The sequence below is a fragment of the Muntiacus reevesi genome, chromosome 5 (genome assembly GCF_963930625.1).
Source record: "Muntiacus reevesi chromosome 5, mMunRee1.1, whole genome shotgun sequence".
Lineage (NCBI taxonomy): Eukaryota > Metazoa > Chordata > Mammalia > Artiodactyla > Cervidae > Muntiacus > Muntiacus reevesi.
Window position 1 is genome coordinate 43,907,114 of NC_089253.1, and position 24,776 is coordinate 43,931,889.

A 24,776-nucleotide genomic window follows, 5' to 3' on the forward strand; every position below is an offset into this window, starting at 1 on the left:
GAGATGCAGCAAAGGACCACTTCACACCCACCAGGATGGCAGTCATTAAGATGCAAAGAAATCAAAACCCTTGTGCCTGGCTGGGGGGAATGTCAGTCTGGCAGCTCCTCGGATGGCCAAATGCAGTCGCCATGGGACCCAGCAATTCCGCTCCCAGGCACACGCCCAGCAAACTGAAAACGTACGTCCACACCCACACCTGCACAAGGATGTTCACAGTAGCATTATTCATAATGAGCAAAAAGTGGAAGCAACTCAAGCATCCTTCCATGACAATAGGTAAACAAAACGCGCTCTATCCATACAATGGGATGCTATTCACAGGCAGTACAAACGGATGAAGCACTGACTCGCCCCCCTGTGCGGACGAACCTTGAAAACTTGATGCCGAGTGAAAGCAGCCAGACACTGCTATTCAGTCGCTCAGTTGTGTCCAACTCTTTGCAATCCCATGGACTGCAGCACGCCAGGCTGCATGTTGGATGATTCCTGGTATGTTAAATGTCCAGAACAGGCACAGTCAACAGAGACAGAAAGCAGAGGCTGCCTAGGGCCAGGGGAAAGTGGGGGGTAAAGGCAGGGAGGGCATCTTTTGGGGGTGATGAAATGTTCCCAAATTGACTGGGGTCACAGCTGCACACATTTGTGAATATACTAAAAATCACTGACGTGTACATGTTAGATGGGCGGATGGGATGGGACGGGAATCACCTCCTATAAAGATTTGGGAATTCCCAGGCGGTCCAGTGGTTAGGAGGGGCTTCCCTGGTGGTTCAGTGGTAAAGAATCTGCCTGTCAATGCAGGAGACGAGAGTTCAATCCCTGGGTCAGGAGGATCCCCTGGAGAAGGAAATGGCAACCCACTCCAATATTCTTGCCTGGAGATTCCCATGGACAGAGAGGGCCCTGGCGGGGCTATAGTTCACAGGGTCGCAAAGAGTTGGACATGACTTAGCAACCAAACAAGAACACACCAAAGTGGTGGGGACTTTGCCAACAGATTGCCGAGCTGCCCCTCAGGATGTTTACCTGGAGTCAATCAGGTGAGCAGCCCTGCCATGAAGGTAAAGGGGCCTGGAGTTGAACCAGGACAGGGTCACCTAGGAGTGTCCTCCCCACACTGATGACTCCACTTGCCTTGGGAGCAAACTGCCTCCAGGTGAGGCTGGGCGGGGGTGGGGAGGCGAGACCCGCTCCAGGGCAAGGAGGCAGGCTGAAATAAACTCTTGGACATTCAGGAATTATGAGGAGCCCCAGTGAACGGGAAAAGAAGGGGACAACAGAGGACGAGATGGTTGGATGGCATCACCAACTCGATGGACATGAGTTTGAGCAAGCTCCAGGAGCTGGTGATGGACAGGGAAGCCTGGCATGCTGCAGTCCACGGGGTCGCAAAGAGTCAGAGGAGACTGAGCGACTGAACTGAACTGAAGCAGCAACTTGACTATATTAACACAGCAGGATGTTTTCTATCTTGAATCAGGAGAGACTGCCAACACACTAGAGCAAGAAATCACCCCCACACACCCTCTTCCTGGAAGGAACAGATTCTAACCCTTCGCCCTGCTGGTCAGAGACCGCCTTGTCCCCAGCCTGCCTGCCTGGTCCTCTTCCTTGGAGCCCCGAGGCGCCCCCGACCCGGCTGGCACGGCCCTGCTGTCTCTGTGAGCACAGCAGGGAACCCCAACACGCCGCGAGAGGGAAGGCCCTGGGGCCAGCTGGCAGGTCGGGCCTGCGTCTGGATCCGGGCCACCTATGTTGCACAGCTCCTTCTCTGGATCCCTTCAACCTTCCAGGATGAAGCCAAAAGGCACTCCAGGGCCCCAGGGTCAGGCGAGCAGGCCACACCATGTGCAGCCTATCCCATGTGCCAGCCCAACCTCCAGCTTCCTCTCCCTCCTGGGTAAGATCACCGGGCACGCAGACTGTCTTACCGGTTCATCCCCTGGGGGGCCTCTTCCAGCCCCCTTGCACTGGGAGTTGGTCACCCACAGGGCCCTGCCTGGGGCCTGGACTTGTATCTGTGCGGACGACTCGCTTCAAGCCCCGCTGATGTCAGAACAAGTCAACTGAAAACCCATCTTGCATCCTTCCCACACCCTCCCTGCCATCACTCCTTGAAACACCTCACTGCCTGCCATGCCCGGGCACTAATGTGTTGGGGTGGTCCTCACTCCATCCCCCACCTGCTGATGTGGGGGCGGCACGATGCCCCTCCCCCCCAGGATCACTCCCACCCCCACCCCTCGGTGGAGAGAGGTGCCTTCCCTGGGGACAAGGTATACTCCGGCATGACGGCTGGGACCCACGCACAGAATGTGCAGCTGTGCCCCGGGGTCTCGGGAGGCTGTAGGAGAGGAGAAGACATGAGCACGGTCTCCTTTTCTGTCATTCCCTTGTTCCTGCAAACCATCACTGGGCAAAGACTGGAGGCCCTCTGACTAGACCCCTGAGCTGGAGGGGACAGAGAGAGAGGGACAGCGGGAGCACCGCCTGGGAGCACGGGCTGGCTGCTCCTCCCCCCAAGGTCTGGTTGGGTGACGGGAGAAGCCCCGTGGGGACTATTCCTGATGCGAGGTGACTGCTTGCCATGTGTGCCCAGACAGCTCAGTGGTAAAGCGGAAGTGGCTGCTGATGGCAGCAAGCCCTCAGCTGCAGGGAGACATCCAGTGACTGATCCGACGCACTGAAAACAAAGCCCTCCCTGTGTGTGCCTGTCTGCAGGGGGGCTGTCCATGCATGCGTGCTAAGTCACTTCAGTCGTGTCCGACGCTTCTGCGACCCCATGGACTGTAGCCCGCCAGGTTCCTCTGTCCATGGGATTCTCCAGGCAAGAATACTGGAGTGGGTCACCGTGCCCTCCTCCAGGGGATCTTCCTGACCCAGGGATCGAACCCAGGTCTCCTGCATGGCAGTCGGGTTCTTTACCACTAGTGCAGTGGGGCTACAGACCCGTTTGTTCTCCCTGGCAGGACAGAAGTCGCTTCCAGGTGCCTCACGTGGAGAGCGCCCACCAGGAGCCCCACCTGGGACACTCCTGGGTGCTGCTGCCAGCCTCGCCCACCTTGGCTGAACGTGGGAACTCTGGGACGGTGCCACCTTAGAAACCAGGAGGCCCACTAGAGGAGAGAGACTGGCACGAAGGTCTGTACCAGGGCACTTAAGCACCTTAAGCCAATCTGCTCCACGAAAACACCAAGATCCAGAATAAGATGCCCCGGTTGAGCATAACGACCTATTTGTTGCCATTTTAAAATTTCACACCTCTGGTCTTAAATTCCCTCCCAAGCTCAGGTCCCCGGTCACCGCCTCTTTGGCCAGGTCCACCCACAGGTCCCGCTCTGCAGCCTGGGAACTCTGATTTACAGCTGGGGTGACTTCTGCCCTTTTTTTTTTTTTTAATTTCTCTTTCCCTTCTTCACACCTGGCTCACAGCTCCCTCTCCCAAGTGCCTGCCTTGGAATCCACATTCTGGAAGCACAGAAAATTCTATCAGTTACCTCCAGCAATTTCAGAGGTACTTGCTGCGAAAATGACTTTCACTTGTCAATTGTTCATTTAATCTCTCATCATAAGCTGTAAAGCTCCCCAGGACACAAATTCTTGCTGAATTCTCTGAACAAACAAGTCCACAGACAGTTCTCCAATCTGGGGGAAAATGCTTCATGTCCCATTCAATTTTGGTAAAATTACCTTCATTTTAACAGTGTTGCCCAAAGCCAGCCCCGAAGATTCTCAGCCTCTGAACTGGTCTGTACTTTGTTTTCCAAATGTGTTCACTTTGCCTCTTTCTCCGCAGCCAGTCCTTCAAACAAAAACCTTTCACCTCGGAAGCCAGTGGCCTGCCAATCCTAACACTGGTTTTGTAATCAAGAAGTCATTCATAAGACTTTCTATTTCCCTCAAGGGTATCTGGCTTCCTTCAGAGCCGGTCCCAGTCCAACCCCCCCTCCCCCCCACTGTGGTTCTGCAACAGGCGGCAGGAAAGGAGGTGAAAGGTCATCCAATGCAAAGTGCAGGTCAAGACTTCAAAAAGGCCTGGGGGAAACTGAGATGTGAAATCACCTCTATAATACAAAGCAAACAATAAAAACTGGCCTTGTGACAGCAGACGTCCAAGAAAACTTTATAGCAATGGCAACACACAATAAATTAGGTGTTGTCAGAAGCTTTTCAATACAGTCTTGAAATTAACAGATGCTGAAGCTCCAATACTTTGGCCACCTGATGCAAAGAGCTGACTCATTGGAAAAGACCCAGTGCTGGAAAAGATTGAGGGCAGGAGGAGAACGGGGTGACAGAGGATGAGATGGTTGGCTGGCATCACTGACTCAATGGATGTGAGCTTGAGCAAGCTCCGGGAGTTGGTGATGGACAGGGAGGCCTGGCGTGCTGCGATTCATGGGACTGCAAAAAGTAGGACAGGACTTAGCGACTGAACAACAAAGAAGTCTTTCAATATAGTCTTGAAATCAACAGATAAGGAGAGAGGTAGCTGACGGGTAGAGAGATAGATAAATAGGGCATACAGACTAATTTTTTGCTATTAACAATGAAGATACAAAACATTCTTTCTACCAAAGCATTTGGCATATGCCAGACAATGTGATGCATATTTTATCTGCATTAGCCCATTTAACTCCCACTAGAATCCTAGGATTTACTGATGCTATCTCATTTACTACAAGTCAAGAAACTAGCCCAAGGTCACAGCTAGCAAACAGCAAAGCTGGGAATCAGGCCCAGGTCCAACTCCAAGTTAAGTGGTAAGCACTCCGTACAAAGTTCCACTTAAGATTCCTAAAGTTATGACACAGAAAAATTAGGTCATTCTATCATAACCAAAATGAGGTGATTGCAACCAGCAGTAAAAGGACAGTAACTGCAAATGTGGTGGGTGCCAACTCTCAAGTTATTCCCATGCTCCAGTCTTCCTGCTAGAATTGCACAATTCACAAGCCCAAAGAAGCAGGCCCTGCCTTGTGTTAAAACCCATCTCATCCAGCAGCAAACAAATGAGCTGGGACTCCTCTGAGAAGAGGTCACCCACAGGAAGCGATAGCTGAGCGCAGCATGAATACCAGGCAGGGTCTCCAGGGGCACAGCCGGTATCCCTCCCCAGGGGGAGGCTGAAGGACATCCCACCCCCTTTTAAAAAAAAATTAAAATAAAATTTAGTTATTCCTGGCTTCCCTGGTGGCTCAGTGGTAAAGAATTCGCCTGCCGGTGCAGGAGACGTGGATTCGACCCCTGGGTTGGGAAGATACCCTGGAAAAGGAAATGGCAACCCACTCCAACAATCTTGGCTGGGAAACCTTGTGGACAGAAAAGTCTGATGTGCTACAGTCCGTGGGGTCACAAACAGTCGGACACGACTTTTCGACTAAACAACATTTATGGCTGCCCTGGGTCTTAGTTTTGGCATGTGGGATCTAAGTTCCCCAATGAGGAGTCAAACCCTGTGTCTCCTGCACTAGAAGGCAGATTCTTAACCACCAGATCACCAGGGAAGTCCCTGGAAACCCTCTTGAGAGAAGCTACTGTAAGTGGAGAATGTGTAGCATCATCTTTAGTTGAAAGCAGAGCAATTATTTTGTCATCAGCAACATATTCTTCTGTTCTCTGGTAACCAGTGCCTGGGAGGGTTCTGCTTGGCTCCTGAAAGCTGGTTCTGCCCCCCAGGACTGGCTCCGACTTGGGGAAAGCGTGTTCCTGCTGTGCTTGATGGTCAAGGCGGTCTCCAGGCTGACCTCAGCACTGCGACCCAGAGCACTTCAAGGGAAGCGCCAGGAAGGTTCAGGAAGGCTTCTCCAGCCTAGGGGGTTCACGACTCTTCCGTTCCTGCTTACTCTCTAGTATTCAGCCATTTGGCTGATGATAAGAGTGAGAGTTTAGGTGCGGGCAAAATTTTGCAGTAATGGAAAGACTGAATGAAAGGGCTCCTCCCCACCTGAGTGCAGGTACCCGATCCCTGTGTGTCCTAATTACTATCTCCCTAGTCTGGCGGAGGTAAGAATGGGACTCGGGAGATTCTCAGATGGCTCAGAGGTAAAGCATCCACCTGCCAGTGCAGGAGACAAGGGTTCGGGCCCTGATGCGGGAAGATCCCACAAGCCGTGGAGCAATTAAGTCTGTGCTCTGCAACAAGGAATGCCACCACAGCAAGAAGCCTGCACGCCAACAACTAGAGAGTAGCCCCCACTAACCACAATTAGAGAAAAGCCCAGGCAGCAACGAAGACCCAGCACAGCCATAAATAAATACATACAATTACTTAAAAAAGAACGTGAGACTCAGAACACAGAACCTCCCTGTAAATGCTGGGGAGGGCTTCATGCACAGGAAAGGGGCAGGCGTTTTTGTTCATGAAGGGCTACATCTTGAATTCATGACTGAGCGCTGAATAACCACATTATTTAATAATCGCTTTATTTAAATTGGCCACATGGTTCATTTCTCACAGTGAAGTATATCATAATAAACCATTCACGTTTACAGGGTAAAGATGCTGAGTCAAGGCAGGTTACAGGGGAATTCTGTATCATTATCCTTTTTTCTGTGGCTCTTGATAAACAACAGCTTTTGCCTACAGAGCTGCTGTGAAAATAAAGCAAATTCAAATGTAAGCCTTACACTGTGCCACATCCACAAGTGATGATTGATCAGATAAATCTTCGCAAGAAAAAGAATTGAGGGCCATATCTTTATAAGGAAAATACAGAATGTCTTGGGGACTTCCTGGTGGCCCAGGGGTTAAGACTGTGCTTCCACTGCAGGGGTGACAGGTTGGATCCCTGATCTGGGAACTGTTAGGTGGTGCTAGAGGTAAAGAACCCGCCTGTGAATGCAGGAGACAAAAGAGACTCGGGTTCGATCCCTGGGTCGGGAAGACCCCCTGGAGTAGAAAATGGTAACCCACTCCAGTATTCTTGCTTGGAGAATTCCCACGGACAGAGGAGCCTGGCGGGCTACAGTCCACAGGGTCGCACGGAGTCAGGCATGACTGAAGTGACTCAGCACGCATGCGGGCATTGGAATAATATCCTAGAGTCCTTCAACGGAAGGACTGATGCTGAAACTGAAACTCTAGTCCTTTGGCCACCTGATTCGAAAAGCCCACTCACCGGAAAAGACCCTGATGCTGGGAAAGACTGAGGGCAGGAAGAAAAGGGGACAACAGAGGATGAGATGTTTGGATGGCATCACCGACTCAATGCACACGAGTGTGAGCAAGCTCAGGGAGACAGAGGACAGGCAAGCCTGGCGTGCTGCAGTCCACGGGGTCCCAAAAAGTCAGGCTCGACGGAGCGACCGCATGACAACAAGCCATGAGGCGTGGCCAACAGAAAAGAAAGAAAGAAAACACAGAATTTGGCAGGCCCCAATTAACTGTGCCACCTATTCAGGTGTTTTTCTCTGGATGCCCACCCAGAAGGACCCCCTCCAGACTGGCCAGCATCAGCACGAGGGCCTGAGTGACGGCAGCTGGGTGGGGCACGCATCCACCCCAGAGAGTTCGCAGAAGCTCTCCTCCCCACCAGGGAGTGGTTCCCTCCAAAACCCTGGCAGGGGGAGGGGGTGCCCTGTATTTGCCACCCGTGCACTTCTCCTTTGTACCCAAAAGGGCAATTGAACTAGTCAAACCACATGTTCCCATCTGGGGACTGCAGAAGGCAGCTGTACCCAGAAAACCTGCCTATAGCCAAGGGATTCACACTCACACCCTGGAAACTACTCTCATATCTGATCCCTTAGGGAGCCTCATAAAACCCCCGTGAGACAGGATGACAGGTGTCGGAAGTACCGCCTTAGAGAAGAGGAAATGGAAACCCAGAAACACACACAGCTGATTTGGTGTCATGTCCAGTGGGCCCAGAGGTGGAGGAGCACCAACACCCAGGCCCTCGACCTGCACAGTGGTCTGGGAAGCAGCCTGTTAGAGGAGGGGGCACAAGCTTCAGAGAACACAGATGGAGGTTCAGATTCCAGCTCTGCCACATACTCAGATATCTCTGTGTGTGTGTGGCCTAGAGCAAATGTCAACATCATTCATAAGATCTGTTTCCTGGCAAATGAAGTATGCACATTGCCCATAACTCACATCAGGCCTCCAGTGCAGGAACACACTTTGTACCTTCCCAACTGCAGTCGCAGGCCAGCAGCAGTCCTCTAGGAATGTAGGTCGCCACGTGGGTCCCATCCCACCTCTTGCTACTGTACTTGATACCACCACTAAACGTCTTTGACATTTAACAGCATCACTGCTATACTTCACTCTGCACAACAATGTATGCTGGTGATAGTTGAAAGAAACCAAAATTCTGAGCATCACCGACTCAATGAACATGAGTTTGAGTAAGCTCCAAGAGCTGGTGACGGACAGGGAAGCCTGGCGTGCTGCAGTCCATAGGGTCACAAAGAGTTGGGCATGACGGAGCGACTGAACTGAACTGAACTGAAATCTTTTAAAAAGGGCACAGATGAGCTGACGCTTGGGGAAAAACCAGTGATACAATTTGTGTAACTCTATGGCTGATTCACATCAATGTATGACAAAACCCACTGGAAAATAAAAAAAAAAAAAAAAAAGGAAAAAAATAAAAAGAAAGAAAAAAAAAAAAAAAAAACCAGTGATACAGGCATAATCTTACAAATGAAGTATTTCAGAAAAAACAAAGTCCAAGCTACGGTATAAAACAATTTTTTTAAAGGTAAGGTTATTTTGTGTTTGCTTTCAGTACAAACATGTTCTACTTGTTTAACTGTGTGGGACAGAGTGACTCCTTAGAAAGTCACTGCCTGTCCTTAAGGAGCTGACTCCCCTCCCTACCAGGATGTTGGAACACAACCTAACATATCCTGCTGAATGCTGTGTGCGTGTTGGGGGTCAAGAGCCTTGGGAGCCCAGAGGAAGCCAGTATTACTGGTGGGAGATGGGGATCCTGACCCCTTGATGTGGGGAAGGACAGAGCTGGCAGGAGTCCCTAACCCTGGTAATAACGAGGTGAAGCAAGGCTCCCCAAGGAAGACCCAACTGTCCCAAAGGTCCCTCACCATCTTAGGAGAGTACAGAAATCCAGGGGAGGGCCTACCCTGGTGGTCCAGTGGCTAACACTTCGAGTGCTTCAAATGCAGGGGGCCCAGGTTTGATCCCTGGTCAAGGAACTAGATCCCACAGGACGCAACTAAGAGTTCACAGGCTGCAAAGAAAGATCCCAAATTATGTAATGGAAATTGAAGCTCCCATGTGCCACAACTAAGACCTGGTGCACCCAAACAAATATAAAGAAAAAAGAAGAAGAAAAGAAAACCCCACAAGACTCTGGGGAAGAAAGGGACTCAAATTTTCCCTCGCTCATACAACAAATACCTGAATGCCTGCTCTGGCTCATGCAAATAGGGAGGAAGGCAAGTTCAAGAGCCATTTAGGAAGCAGAAGCTGCAAGTGCAGCTTAGGGGCCGGCTGGGAAGAATCTAGGAGGATCCCGACCTCCTGGGACACGGGAGTGAACCGCGCATCCAGAGTAGGAACAATTCCTTTCCTTTCTACCTAGAGAACTTGGTGTCGAACAGTCAGCTGATCAGCCCTCAGAAGCTGAGCCTGGCTGCCCTGCTTCCCACCCCTCCATGGGGTCATTGCCCTACTGTACCGCAGCTACTTTCAATTATTAACTTCCCGAAACATTGTTGGGCATAAAAACAACTCACATGCAAAAAAAAAAAAAAGTAAAGGGCATTCTAGTCACCTTATCAAAGGAGGTCAAGTTGGCCTCAGTCCAGGGCCTGCTGGGAACGCAGTGTCCACCTAATATTTGCTTGGGGGCAAAAGGTGAAGTTCACAAAAGGCAGCAAAATAATCAGAAATCAACAAGCAGAAAATATTCCTTATTTGTGTTAACTAGCAGATTTTCTTTTAAATGCCCTGTACCGCCTAGACTATCTCTGCAGTTGTCAAAGAAACAACAGAGGAGGCTTCTCGGGAGGGGCACGAGGGAGGCAGCCAGTTGTGTGCTGAATTCCCATTGGTACCCACTTCGTTTTGCATCCTGGGCTTGTATTACCTACTTTTTTTTTTTTTTTAACATAAACGTCCTCACAGGAAAAGCTCAAAAGAGGGGCTCGAGCAGAGGCCTCGTTGAAGTTGGGAGACAGAGAATCTCCGAAACACACTTGAAACAGACCAGCTGGAACAACAATTTTATTCTTAAAAGCAGCAATTTTTTCCGGAATTCAAAGTGCAGGCTTCCAGCGGCAGCAGCACTCGGTCGGGTCTGCCAACAACAACCATGCGGAGTGACTAAACACTTTTTTCCAACAAAGGAAAAAAATGCATCCGATCAAAGTGCAGAAACAGCCCGGGGCCCGGAGCGGGAGCGCGTTTCCGCCTCCCACCTCCCCACCGCCCTCAGACTCCAGGCTGCGACTTTAATTGCTTGCTTGGAAGGCGTCCTCGCCGCGGCCGCCAGCAACTGAGGCCGGCGCGCCCCGCCCCTCCCGCGGGCGTCACGTGACGGCTGAGAAAAGTAGGGGAAAGGTTACGGCGAGCCCCGCCCCCGGCCTGGCGCGTCCGCGGCGCGCAGATCCTGTTCCACTGGCCCGGCCCGGAGACCTTCCGGAACGGGCTGGCGCGCGTCGCCAGCGCGGTCACCCCGGAGGCAGCAGGCGACAAAAAGCGCCTTTGGGTGGGAAGGCCTGCGTGGTCAGCCTTGGGGCCAGTGAGGAGCCTGGTGTCCCCCAAGACAACCCACCTAGGAAGGGCGGCACCGCGCCCCGCGAGCGCACGGCGCCTCCGGAAGGGGCTCACCACGAAGCCCGAGAACAATTAACGGTGCTTCCCTGAACCGGCGCGCGGGGCCAGGGTTGCGCAAGTCCGCGCCCTCGCCCCAGGACTCCCCGGACACCCAGGCTTGACCGCGCGGTGACCACGGGCCTGGGGCTAAGGGCGGCAGCGACGCCAGGTGCATTCCCTTCAACTCTCTTGTTTTCAGTACAAACTCGAAAGGTTCTTTGGCCCGGTGCATGACGCCCTGTTTCTGCCAGTCTGATACAGAGTTCTCCCGGTTCTCACAGCTGTTCGGCTCGAGTTCAGCATTCAAGATCAGGTCTCGCCACACATCTTAGGAAGCAAACCGGTCATTTACATACGAAAAGGAGCCCTGGGACCCGCAGAGACAGAACCACCCCAAACTCGGCCAGAATGCAGCCTCCGGTTCCTATCACAGCTAAACACTCCCCTGCCTCCACGATAAACAGTATCACCTTAAATAATTTGGAAGGGTGGGGGCGCTGATGCTTGTTGGCATTAAGGAGGGGAAAAAAAAAAAAAAAAGACCAGTGTGCTCGACCATTTTTTATTCATTTGGCTTGGGGCTTAGAAGTAAACATGCTTGAATATCTGGAATGACCAGAAACCGGACGCCTGTGTGAGAAAATGGTGTAACAACAACAAAAGGTGTAACAAAATACACGTTTCAAGAGGTTAAACTGAATTTCATTTTACTAAGTAGCTTACAAAGTTATCAGTTTCCTACTAAAATCTGCCCTTCAATATTTTAATATCACATGGAACGCAGAGGAACCGAGAGTAGTTCCGAGTTGGGAATATTAAGCTTGCTCTGTACTTAACCTGAAGAGTCGAGATTTTTAACTCTTGAAGAGTATGATCATCCTTCTCTTTGGCTTTAATGAAAGTCAACCACCGATTTACAAAATAAACACGCTGACCCACGGTCTTTCCAAACAAAACGAAAGGGACTGACTGTCGGCTCGCCTAGGGAGTTGGGGTTAGGGACTGACGGAGCCCAGGATGCTCCACCGCCCTGACCACGTCGTCCGGGCTCGCAGGCCAAGTTCGCCTGGGCCTGGTCACGTGAGGCCCCCACGCCCTCCCACCTCCCGCAAGACAGTTCCCTGCCCCGGCACGACCTTGGGCAGCCTCCGCGCCAACCTGCCCTAGACCGCGCGCGGCACGCGGGGATGGACGACACTCGCGAGCGGGGTCCCAGGCCCGGCGCCCCGTTCTGCATGCACCTAGGGCGCTCGGACTGCGCCTGAGTCCCAGCGCCAAGGGCGTGTCCCCACGGCTGCACTGCGGGGGCGGACGCCTGGAGGGGGGTCCGCGGCGTCCTTCTGGGTCCCTAGCGTCCCTCTGGCTCCCGCTTAGGACCGGCCCGCGATCCGGCGACTGCACCCCAGACCCAATCCACCCCAGGAGGGGGAGGGATGGGGCGAGATCGAGAAAGGATCCACAGCGCCCTGCTCAAGTCCCCTGCCAGGTCCGGAGGGCTGAGCATCACTCCCGCTGCCCTACTGCGTTCGGATCCCCAGACCCAAACCCCTTCGGCGAGGGGAGTGGGGGACAGGGAGGGGAGAGGGAGGCGGCGATCCTGGTGGCCCCCGGCCAGGGGCATCGTGCCAAGTCCGGAGAGTCAAGCACCCCGCCAGCTCCCGCACGGTACCTGTCCCCAGGCCGACCGACTCTCGAACTGACCCCAGACCCAAACTACCCACTCCTTGGAAGTGAGGGTGAAATAGGAAGAGAAAGGGAACCGGTGGCCTTAAGGGCCCCCGGCCGGAGACGTCCTGCTAAGTTCGAAGGGCTGAGAGCATCCCTAACCTGCAGCCGCACCGGACTGCTCTCCTGCATCGCGACCCCGGCGCGGACCCCCTATACCCGGTCCACTGCGGGGGATGTGGAGTTCCTCCTCGCTCCAGTTTCGAGTTCTCCACGAACCCGGAGTCTCTGCGGCCCCAGCCCAAGAAGTGACCCCCTCCCCCGCGCCCCGCCTCGATCGGGGCCCCTGTCATCCCCGTCCGCCCCCGGCCCCGGGCCCCGCCGCAGCCAGTGCTCGGCGCCAGCCCGCCCTCCCCGCTGCGCGCGGACTCAGCCCGGCCTTACCGAGTGTGCGGACAGAGATGCAGCGGCAGCGACAGCGGCGGCAGAGTGAGCGAGCGGCGAGCGGGAGCCGGGGGCGGGAGGACCGCGGGCGAGGCTGAATGCACCCGGCGCCGGCCGAGGCCGATTGGCTGAGGCGCGCGGGGCTGCGGCCTGGCGGGCGGCGACTCCCAGCGCCCGGCGGGCCGGAGGCGGGGCCTGGACGGGGCGGGGCATCCGCAGGGGCGGGGCGCCCTGGACGGCTGGGCCCGCGAGGAAACTGAGGCTGGCGGGGGTGCGGGGATGGGAGTGGGTCACGCCACCTCCGCTTCTGCAAGCCTGGGGCCTAGGGGGAGATTTCTCGCCCTGTGAACCTCAGTTTCCTCATCTGAAAAATGGGTCAGCTCATTAGGGCCATGCCCATAAACGCGCTCAGCGCAGTGCCTAGCTCGTGCTCGACCTTTATAGGCATTGCCCCGTATAATCCTCAGGGCACTCCTATAAATAGCTGATCCTAGCCCGGGCTGGAGAAGGGATCACTAACCTGCCCACTAAGATCACACTAAGAAGATGGATCCGACTGTGGGCCCGGGTCTGATTCTAGAGCCCACACCTCAAATTGGACCCTATACCCGGAGTGAGAGCTGAGAGGATCTTTGGGCCGCGTGACTCCTGGCGCCGAAACCTTAATGCTTATTCCAGTGAGCTTTCTGAGCCTCCTCTTCATATAACTGGGATAAAAATTCCTCCACCGCGAGGCTTTGGTAAGATTTGGGAAACTATTCAGATGCCGAAAGCATAGTAGATACCAGGAAAGAACTGGCTGGAGGTGGAGACGAAGTGACCCGTATACTTTGCATGGGTTCTGAGCTCGCACTGGCCGGTGTCAGGGTTTAGGTCTAGGCCGAGGGCAGCTGCCACCGGGCGGCTACATCATGGGGTCAGCCGCCCCTTCCCTGTCTTTGCCGGAACTGCTCCCCAGGCCCCAGCTCGTGGTCCCGCATACAGCAAGTGCTCCGTAAAAGAACCCGTTTAATGAACAAAGACCAGGCTTTCCTAAAGGTCAACCACTTCTTTGGGCGGTGAAAAACCCATGCTGGCCTCTGTCTTTCGGTCTGCAGTATGTGGTCGGCACCGCAGACGGATTTAGAAGAGAAAATGAAAGTCCTCTCTAGTTCCCGCCCCCATCACCGCCGCTACTACTGCGCACTGTGAGCGCACACTCTCCAGGCTGCTTTGAATGAAGTCGTAGGTTAACTGCCGTTTAGAGCACTCCTTTGTTTTCACGTGGCTTAGGTCGTGGACGGGTCACCGAGATAACAGAGGCTTTCACTGTATCTAACGCGACCCAGGGACATTTAGTACTTCCCTAGTGGCTCAGACTGTAAAGAACCCGCCTGCAGCGTTGGAGACCTGGGTTCAATCCCTGGGTCGGGAAGATCCCTTGGAGAAGGGAATGGCAACCCACTCCAGTATTCTTGCCTGGAGAATCCTATGGACAGAGGAGCCTGGTGGGCTACAGTCCATGGGGTGGCAAAGAGTCAGACACGACTGAATGACTGACATGGACACCTGGGCTCCCCCTTTTCATTTCCACAGGCATAAATGAAGCTGCTTGGGCAGTCAGGGTGCCTCTTTGAACGACTGTATCTCCCTGTAGATCACTAGACGTGAATCGACAAGGTCAAAGGACCAGCACGTGAGACATCTTCGTGACATTTTGGTGCCACTTGCAGAGCTGAGCTGCCCCTCTGGGAAAGCGTGCACTCCCACCGGTGCCTGGGAGGGCAGCCTCATCTCTGGGAGCTCACCACTGCTGACCCTCAGTCCTAAAGAAGGTGGGAGGGAGGATATCACCCCTGCCGGCTTCTGTCTGGCTGGTGTGCGATCCCAGACCGAGAAGCCTGGAAGATCTCCCGGCCCAAGAGGGCAGGTGGGCTGGACCAGGGTGTTCGTGGCAGGCTGGGCTGCACCGTACCTGCCCTGGTCGCTGCAGCGTCCCCCGCACACGTCTGCCTGCCTGTGGGTCTTCCGGGCTTGCGCCTCGCAACTGGGACTGCCGCCCTACCTCACACGCCCTTTCCTCCAAACCCCAGCTGTCTGCAGGTCCCCGGCCCAAGGGCACTTTCTCCCTCATTCCTTGCCCCCTCCCGCGCCCCTCGGGGCATGGGGGGGCGGGGGGATGGGGATGGGCCCTGCGCCGGGTCTGTTTCCAGGGCTCCATGGCCTTGACCGTGCAGCCCTCCCTGCAAGTCGCCTTGGTGTCACCTGCTGGCCGGGAGGGACAGGGGCAGGGACTGTGGTCGTCTCCCTGCTCACCTGTGCCCCAAGAGCCTGGACTCTCTCCGGGGACCTCAAAGAGCCCACACCCGCGAGCAGCTGCGGGTGGGGGGGTGGCAGGGAGTGGAGGCGGCCTTACTCCCTTCTCAGCTCTGCTCCCCAGACTGCAGCTCCCTGGGGACTGCAGTTCCCTGAAGCGACTATTAATAAAGAACAGAGGATCTAGGTCCCTGCGGAGTTCTGACCTGATTGGACCCTGAGTTTCCTCAGGGCCAAAAATAGCCTAGAGTCTGCCTCAGAAAGTAATCTTTCTCCTTCTCTGTTTTTCCCAAATTCTTTCCCAGTTTAATTCGAACACACCGTAGCAGCCGCCTGTTGTGGCTATAAGGAACCTTTTTTTTAAAAAATGCATGTAATGTTTTCATTATTACTCAAACATTGTCCCTCTGTTTTTCTGATTTCTTTAAAGCAAATCCAGAACTCTTATCATCTTCTCTACAAGTTCTTGAGTACCAATCACTAAAAGATAAAAATTCTTTGATTATTTATTTTTAAAGTTTTTGGGTGGTGGTGCATGGCTTGTGGGATCAAGACCAGGGATGGACCCATGCCCTCGGCAATGAGAGGGCGGAGTCCTAATCACTGGACCGCCAGGGAGATTCCCTAAAAGATAAAGGCTGTTTTACTAAAAACATAATGGCAATGCCATTGTCCAACCTAAAATAGAGAAACAATATACAAAGCTTGCAAGGCCTTCCTGGCCTGTCAAGAGCACACTTGAGTCCCACTCATTCTTGCCGGCCACATTTCTTGCTGGCAGCTTCCAGCAGGTTCTGATCCAAAAGTGTGTGAGATTTTTTGGAACTCAGTTTCCATTTCCCAATGAAGAATTTTGTAATCACTGGGTTCTGCACTTCTGAACTTGAACTTTGAACCCTGTAGGCAGTGAGTAAACAGTGACAGTTACACGTCAGGGTAGTGACAGGGTTTGCTTGGCCAGCATCACCAGGGTTTGTTGAGGACAAAATGAAGTAATGCAGATGCAAGCAAAGAAGGAAGGCAACTAGACCATGTGCCGGTGAAAGGCACTCAGAGCAACAGCATATTCTTAATTGAATGGCCTCAACTTATGACCTAGTAACCCTGCTCCTGCATGTGCAAAACAAAAAAGAAATGAGAACCCACGTCCTCGAAAAGACACATGCAAGAAGGTTTATGGAAGATTTGCTTCAGGTGACAAAGATCCAGAAGCAACCCAGATGCCCAGCAGCAACAGAATGGGTAAATAAATCGTGGTTTCACCATACAGTGTATTACTACTCAGAAAAAAGTAAGCTACCGACACAGGCAATGTGGGCAGCTCTTACAGATGTTATGCTGAGCAAAAGGAAGCCCTACAAACACACAAAAGTAAATATACTGCATGATTTCAAAAACAGAAGTGAGACCTATTGATGGCAGTGATGGTAATCGCTAGAAATACACAAAGAAACCCCCGGTGTGGGCGTGTGTGTGAAAATGCATCGCTCTGCATGCTTAACATTATACTCTTAACAATCTTTGCTCCCTGCGTGTTAGACCTCAATTTTAGGAATCCAAACTTATAAAAGATCCTTGAGGTCGAGATCTTGACAGGCCTGCCTGGACACTGGGACCTCAATGACCAGAAAGAAGGGACTGTCCTGCAGCATGTATTAGCAGATGCCTGAATATGCAAATGAGAGCACTGAGGAAAGACTTCTGTGTCAAGATGCTAATTCTCCCCCCTTGAGAGAAGGAGATGGGGAAGTCAATAGCTTTTGAGTGGATAGTTTTTAAACTTGGGGGAGGCTGGTTCACTGACCCTTTGAAAATCTGATGGCAGCTACAAACCTTTTTGTCCAGAAAAATGCGCGCACACATAGATTGGTAACGAATATCAGTCTTGGAGCTTCCTAAGCCCTTGTACCAACTCCTGACCCACATAGATTAAGAAAAATGTATCTGCAATTTTGAAACAAGGTAAAAGGATATCTGAAATGTCCTTTCACTGGCTCACTGTCTAACAGGCCACCCAAGGGTTAGCTCTTTCTCTAGGGAATTGTGTCTTAAGCAAGCCCTAGATGCTACAAAGTTACATGTAACTGGTAGATATTTGTCCAACAAAAATGCAAGGGTTAAAACAGATCGCTAATAAGGACCTACCCTATTGCACAGGGAACTCTACTCTGCACTCTGTAATGGCCTATATGGGGAAGAGTGGATGTATGTATATGTGTAACTGATTCACTTTGCTGCCTACCTGAAATTAACACAACATTGTAAATCAGCTATATGCCAATAAAATTTTTTAAAAAAGAAAAAGAAATGCAAGGATTTCTATTGGTTGAAAAAAAGAAATTTCCCCAAAGTCATGGTTTTGTTGCCCTGTAGAAATTAACAGTTTTGTATCTATTTAGGAAAATCAGATTTTGTCTACCTTCCTGTGCAGGGAAACCCCCAGTTCTTCCCCATTGTGCATTTCTTCCCTGTTTGTTTTCTTTACTGCTCACAGGAAACATTTCACTTTCTTTTGGAAAGAATTTTCTTGTTTAAAACTTTAGTTTTTATTTGCCACACTGCATGACCCTTGGGATCTTAGTTCCTTGACCAGGGATCGAACCCCTGCCCCCTGTAGCAGAAGCTCCGATTCCTAACCACTGGACCACCAGGGAATTCCCCAACACTTCACTTCTGAGTTTCTGGTCACCCAGTGAGTGGAGGTTTTCCCCACACCAACAAGCAATTCACGGACACCAGCAGGGTGTCCAGGAATCAGCTCCAGTCTGACACCCTCTATCCATTGACAGCATCGGATTCCACAGGTTAAGGGCTCAGACCCACAAGACTGTCTCCCCTCTTGCCCTTCATGTCAGGTGCAAGCCCAGATTATCATCTGTGCTTCTGACCACCTGCTACCGATCAGAGGTTCCTAAGAGCCCCCCTTACCTGAGTTTGCTTGATCACAGAATTCAAGCAAATACATTCACAAGCTCAGTCAAGGGTATGATCAAGGATGCAGACGAACAGCCGGACGAAGGGGTATGCTGGGCTCACCCGTGACCATGTGCACCTGCTCCTTCCCCGGGTCCCACCCTGTTGGGCCCCTCTGCTCCATTTCACCGTTGCCCCATCTCCCCCCAGGAGACTGCTCCTTCTATAACCTGTGAGTCACCCCTGCCCCCGTTCCCCCTCCCCTGGGACCTGTTTTGAGATGCTCTCCCTGGCTCCCTTCCATCTGCCCCTGCCCCAGCCTAGATGAGGTTCCCAGCTTCTTGCCTTGGCCCCACCTCTGCTTGCCAGGCTTGCTCCCCTGTGAGATTCCACCTTGCCACACTGGCAACTCCATTCTGACCCTCCCAAATCCCCAACAGAGGGGCTCGCTCCAAAAGAAATGACTCAGCCTCCTTGCTCCCTAGGCCTGAGTGACCCACCAGGAGAAGTCAAGCTTCAGGTGCCAGCAAAGCAGGGCCACAAGGAAAGGAAAAATGGGGGAGAGGTGTTATATTTTCTATGTTAAAGAAAGCAGCAAGTAGCCTTCGAGGGAAAAATGAGACACTTGATGGATTTTCTTATACTGATTTTAGTAAGATATCTTTTAAATGACATGTGAAGAGGCTACTCCAATCATTTTAGCAAGTAGGGCATTTTTTGCTTGTTTTTGGCCATACCATGCAGACCTTAGTTTCCCAACCCGGGATGGAACCCACGTCCCCTGCAGTGGAAGTGTGCTGGACCACCAGTGGAGTCCCAGGTAGGACTTTCAAATGATCTGAATACAGCCCTGGTCTCACCTGTATCCATTCACTTGTCCATTCATTCATTCACTTGGGAAATATGTACTGAGCAACTCAGCAGTGACAGAGCCTTTAGATCAAGGCCTGTCCTCAGGAGTCCACATTCTGGTGGAAAAGGCAGAAGAAACAAGTACTCTCTCACATGCAAAGAAAGGGAAAATGAGAAAACAAAGTAGAAAGTGGGAGAGAGGGTGTGTCCCCTCGGACCAGGTGGGTGGGGACTGGTATTCAAGGGACCACAAGCTCCAAAGAATGGGACCCCTATAACCAGAACCTAATATGTCACAGAGCCTTAGAAATGTTAGCTGCATGATTAACTGATGAATCGGTGGGTGGATGGGTGGTGAATGGATGGATGGGTGGGTGAGTGGTGTATGTATGGAGGACCCTGCAGGCTTTCGCTTCCTGGTACCCCTCCGTTTGGCCCTTCCTTTCCAGGCCCTCATCCCATCTCAAAGTCCCCTGCAGGAATGTCTATAAACTGTCCTGCACCTGAAGTCACCTTCTGGATCTCAACACCTTCGCTGCATCCTGTGATCTCAGGCAGATCTAGCTATTCACACATAATTTGTCTGGCACAACACGAAGTGAAAATGCAGACCCTTATTCAAAAGTTATCAAAACTTTCAAGACAGTGGTAAGAGCATTAAACCAACCACAGGGCTCTTCTGCCTGCTGACCCCACAGGAGGGACACCCATGCGACCTGCCCGTCTCCAGAGCAGGCCCAGAAGGCCTCCCCAGACCTGCGCCCAGGGGACCACCCCAGCCTGTGCTGACAAGCCTTGATGATTCCAGTGCTCCTTCCGGCTCAAGTCTTCACCCCACTTCCTGCCTCTGGGCATCTATTCTCGCTGTCTCTGCTGCCCAGGGTGCTTGTCCCACACCACGGGCTAGGTGCCAGGGAGGGAGAGGGGGAAACCACACCCAGTCCGACTCCCCAGAGAAGTTGGGTTCTGGCATAGCTGCCGCCCTGCCCAGCAGGGAGGCCCAGATCGGGTAGACTTTCCTTTGTTGCAAAACAGGAACGAGGAGGACCACGCTGGGGTCCATTCTTTAGAGGGAAGAGGGCTATGAGGTTGTGCTCATCATGGTCCTCCTCCCTCTAAAAAATCCTGCTAAGACAAATTCCCTGGTGGATCAGACAGTAAAGAATCTGCCTGCAATGCAGGAGATGCGGGTTTGATCCCTGGGTCAGGAGGATCCCCTGGAGAAGGAAATGACCACCCGCTCTGGTGTCCTTGCCTGGAGAATCCCGGGGACAGAGGAGCCTGGCGGGCTACAGTCCATGGGGTGGAAGAGTCCAACACGACTGCCTCTGAGTGACTAACACACTTGATGGATGCCCTCAGCTCTTTCACAAATGAGCTTGATGGATGCCCACCAGCTCCCAACGCGCGTGTGGGGGAGGGGTGTGTGCGCAGCCTCCTCTCTGACCTCGATCCTGAAATACTAGCCACTGGCCACCTGCATTTTCACTAGAAAAATTCCCACTTAACCTTCAAAGTTCAACTCAGTATCAGCCCCAGAAGCCGGCCTCAGATGACCCCAGACAGACTGATAACTGCCCCCTCCCACCTGGCCGGCTCCAGGACACTGGCCTTTTCTGAGATCTGAGGCGTCTCCCAGCCTCACTGCTGGTCCCGAACCGCGGTCCGGTCCCATTTCGGAAGCCCCTGGGCTTGGACTCAGCCAACTCGCCAAACCTTCTGTAGACGGGAAAAGAGGGAGACTGGCTGGGCCCTAACTGGCCGCCTGATACACGAATCCTTTCCCGGAGATCTCTTGCCTTTGGCGCGAGGAGGAAGACCCGGGGGATTTGTGGGTGGGGTGCGGAGGAGGAAGTGACAGCCCCAGCAGAGGGGGGGGGGGGGGGCGCGTGTTGGGGGGAGATGTTGGGGGCGGGAGCGGTCGACCGGCGGTTTCTGGCGGCTACAGGACGAAGTTTCAGTTGGAAAAAAAAAAGCCCAATTGTCCAGCTCCCTCGAGTCTGTGTGTTTCTCGCAGGAAGCTCGGAGGCCGATCCCGAAGCTGCAGCCCCGTCCCCTGCCCGCCCGGGGTGCCCGAGCGGGTACCCGCCGCAGGCCCGGGGAAGGTCAAGGCCCCGCGGGTCCTGCCGGCTGGAGAGGCGCTGGTGGCGGTGGGGAAGGGCCCGAGACGACTCCCCCACCCCCGGCTTCCTGCACCCTGCCTCCCCCCGTCCTCTCGGCCCGCACCGACGGCCTCTTCTGCGTCCCGGGGTCGCCCGGTGCCGCCCTTTTACGCAGGAGGAGGAGCTGGAGGTTAGGTCCGGGAGGCGGCCTCTGCAGCGCGCGAGCTGCCGGCACTCCCGCCGGGGTCAGCGGGGTTAGCCGGCGGGCGGAACCGGGTGCTCCCGGCGCTCGTGCCGGACACTCAGGTCAGAGCAGACTTCGGGAGGTGCCGGTGGGGCGCGGGGCCGCGCGGGGGTACGAAACCCACCACCCCCACGCCCGGCCTATTTCAGGCCGCAGAGGGGAGGCTGGAGGGGGGCGGCGCGCGTGCCCTCCAGGCTGGAGACCCCACCGGCGGTGATCGGAGCGCGCCCGCCCCGCGCCCCCTCCGAGCGCCGGGCTTCCTCGTCGCCGCGGGCTTCCTGCTGGGGTGCCCTCGTCTATGCAACCCCGGGCGGATCCGCCTACGCCGCGCCCCGTGGCCGCAGGGGCTGAAGCGGGAGGTGGCTTCCAGGGCTGGCGCCCCTTTCTTAAGCTTTTAAATGATGCAGTTGAGGTGTATTCAACAGGAAACACTTTAACAGTAATCCACAAGCTTTAAAATTGGCTGGAATCTCGCCCTGATAACACGCGGGTGCATTTCCTCTCCGACTTTAGTCAGCGCTATCTTTAGGTATCGTTTCAGTCTCCTTTCCTGCGTATTTACAAAACAGAAGTCGTCAGGTACCGAGTTCAGTTCAGTTCTGTCGCTCAGCCGTCTCCGACTCTGCGACCTCATGGACCGCAGCACGCCAGGCCTCCCTGCCCATCACCAACTCCCGGAGCTTGCTCAAGCTCACGTCCATTGAGTCGGTGATGCCATCCAGCCATCTCACCCTCTGTCGTCCCCTTCTCCTCCTGCCCTCCATCTTCCCCAGCATCAGGGTCTTTTCCAGTGAGTCAGTTCTTCGCACCTAGAAGGCACCTAAGCGTTCCTATTGGTGTTTTGATTTGACGCCTTTCATGTTCGTCAAGTTTTAGATGGATTCTCTTGGAAGACGTGGCAACTGCACAGACGCCTCCTGGTCACCCCCCTGCCCACCCCATCCAATTCCCCTGTCTGGTAGTAACCTCGATTGTTAGTCTACTGGATATTCTTCCAGATTTTCCCACATTTTACATCACACTAAATATATATGCTTTTATTTAGGGGTCTCATTTACATAAATCAGATTGGGTTGTATGGAATACCCCCACCTGCCACTTAACAGTGTGTTTTTGGAAATCACTTGGTCCAGACACACCTGTTTCTTAACTAGTGTTATTATATTCCACAGTTTGAAGGCACCTTCCTTCATTTTGAGCATTCTCGGTTGTTTGTTGTTGTTAGTTTGTTTCTCTCTAACCATTCACCCCAAATGTGTTTCCTGGGCTCTTGCTGTGTGCCAGACCCCTGCTAGGTTCCGGAAGTATAAGGATGAACAAAATCGACACCACCCTCCTGGACCTGACCTTCTACAAGGGCACTGCAGGTGTGTGAGGAGGGGGTATTTATGTTTTAAATAGGGAGTATGTTCCAGTTCACTTGGCTCAAATATCATATCAATACAAGAAATGTCTAGAAAAACATTGAACACACTCATCGGTTTCTTATGTGTCCTTTCAGAATTTCCTTGTGAAAATACAAGCAAAAATGAGTTGTATGTGTATTTCGCTCCTTATTGGTGTAAAATGAAGTTTGCTATAGCCCTTTTGCCTTTAATAGATTAAAAAAATTTACTTATATGTCTTGGTGCTATTTTCCTGTCCTCACAGGACAGAGCTTCCTGTTCAACTTTATTTGTGTGTGATTACAGGGTACATAGTGTTCTATCATAAGGCTTATTTTACCGCAGTATATTTGTGCTCTGTGACATTTGGGTGTTTCCTGTCTTTGCTGTATAATGTTGTAGCAGTGAATAACTGTACAAAGGTCAGTTCTTCCACCTGGAAGTCAGTCCATAGCGTGGATTTTCAGAACTGTGATTGCTGGGTCAAGGCCTTGTGTGAGCACAGTATTGATGTATGTTACTGTTGGCCTGCTCTGTTCGTCAGGGTTCTCCAGAGAAGCAGACGGATGTAGGAGATTATGTATATATACATGTAATTTTATATATAGTATAAAATAATAATTGTAAGGAATTGGCTCACCACTATAGAAAAACAATACAGAGGTTCCTCAAAAAACTAAAAATAGAGTTGGCATATGATCCAGCAATTTCTCTCCTGAGCATATACCCAGCCAAAACTATCATTGGAAAAGATACATGTGCCCCTCTGTTCATAGCAGTACTGTTTACAGTAGGCAAGACATGGAAACAGCCTAAATGTCACTGACAGATGAAAGGATAAAAATATGATACATACATGATGGAATACTACTCGGCCATAAAAAGAATGGAATAATGCCATTTGCAGTGACATGGGTGGACCTGGAGATTGTCATTTAGTAAGTCAGAAAGAGAAAGAAAAAGGCCATATGGTCTCACTTATATGTGGAATCTAAAATATGAGACAAATGTATAGACCTAGAAAACAGACTCACACACGTATAGAAAATAGACTTGTGGTTGCCCAGGGGGTGGGGGGACAGGGAGGGAAGGGATGGGAGTTTGGGATTAGCAGAGGCAAGCTATTATATATGGGGTGAATAAATAAGCTTATAGTGTATAGCATTGGGAACTACATTCAAAATTCCATGACAAACTGTAATGAAAAAGAATATGAAAAAAGAGACTGAGTTACATCGCTATTCAGAAGAAATGAACACAACATTGTAATCAACTGTACTTCCATAAAATTAAAAAGAATCGACTCACCTAATTATGATTTGCAGTCTTCAAGTTGGTGAGCTGGTGGTGTAGTTCCCATCTGCAGGCCAGCAGCCTCAGGACCCAGGGACAGCCAGTGTTTCAGTTTGAGTCTGAAGGCAGGATGAAAACCTTCCAAGGCAGAGCTGCCTCTTACTCAGGGGGAGACCCGTCTTTTCTATTCAAGCCTTCAACTGGTTAGATGAGGCCCACCCAAATTTAGGGTGAGCAGTCTGCGTTCCTTAGTCTACTGATTCAAATGTCAGTGTCATCAAGAAACCTTCACAGACAGACCTAGAATAATGTTTGACCAAGTTTCAGGGCCTCCTGTGCCCTGTCAATTTGAGAGGTAAAATTATTTCTCATGCCTTCACCAGTGTGTTTTTTTTTTTGACAGCCTGTTGTACTTTAAATGTGTAATACTCGAGGTAAAAGAAAACTGCATCTAACATTATTAGAAATAAAAGAGATCAGTCATCAGGGGCTCCAGAGTGAACAGCATCTTCAGAACCTCCCTGCTTATGTCTTTGCTTTCTGGGTGTAATTTAGTAAGATCATCAACTCAAAGAATGGTAATTGCAGCTTCAGTTGCAAACTTCAGACTGTTAACTTCAACCATGGTTGATTCAAACACCCCTGCTTGTGTATTGTTGCGGGGTTTATCGTTGACCAAGTGAAGACCGATCCATTGTAGATTTTTGCCTTCTGGGTTAACTTGAGCCTCATTATGAAAAGCTCTTAATTTTGCAACCAGATTTGTGGAGTCTTGGGCAGCATTAACTGCCAGA

General features: G+C 52.1%; 1 protein-coding gene across 1 annotated transcript in view; it reads right to left on the reverse strand.

Moving 5' to 3' along the window:
• The window catches only part of CPT1A (carnitine palmitoyltransferase 1A), a 56,930-nt gene extending 43,893 nt beyond the window's left edge, over positions 1-13,037 (reverse strand). Inside the window, exon 1 of the mRNA XM_065937950.1 lies at positions 12,899-13,037. The gene's annotated coding sequence lies outside the window, so the exon portion shown is untranslated. The remainder of the gene's footprint in view (positions 1-12,898) is intronic.
• Between the last annotated feature and the right edge of the window lie 11,739 nt (positions 13,038-24,776).